A 262-nucleotide genomic window follows, 5' to 3' on the forward strand; every position below is an offset into this window, starting at 1 on the left:
TAGATACTAACCACAGAAATAAACATAAAACTCCACAAATAAACAACTACAACAACAACGCGTAAATAAGAATCAGAATCGTTAAAAGTGGAATGTCGAGAGAAATAGGAAACTCACGATAGTAAAGTTGAGTAAGTCCCTTCCACCTGTATCCGCGCGAAGCCTCATCCTTGGGCATCTCAAGAACTCTTTCTTCATGACTCTGAACCCAATTATATCATCATCATCGTCTCCTCTTACAGCATCCACCTGTCCGGTCTTA

The sequence above is a fragment of the Penaeus monodon genome, chromosome 25 (assembly GCF_015228065.2).
Source record: "Penaeus monodon isolate SGIC_2016 chromosome 25, NSTDA_Pmon_1, whole genome shotgun sequence".
Classification (NCBI taxonomy): Eukaryota; Metazoa; Arthropoda; class Malacostraca; order Decapoda; family Penaeidae; genus Penaeus; species Penaeus monodon.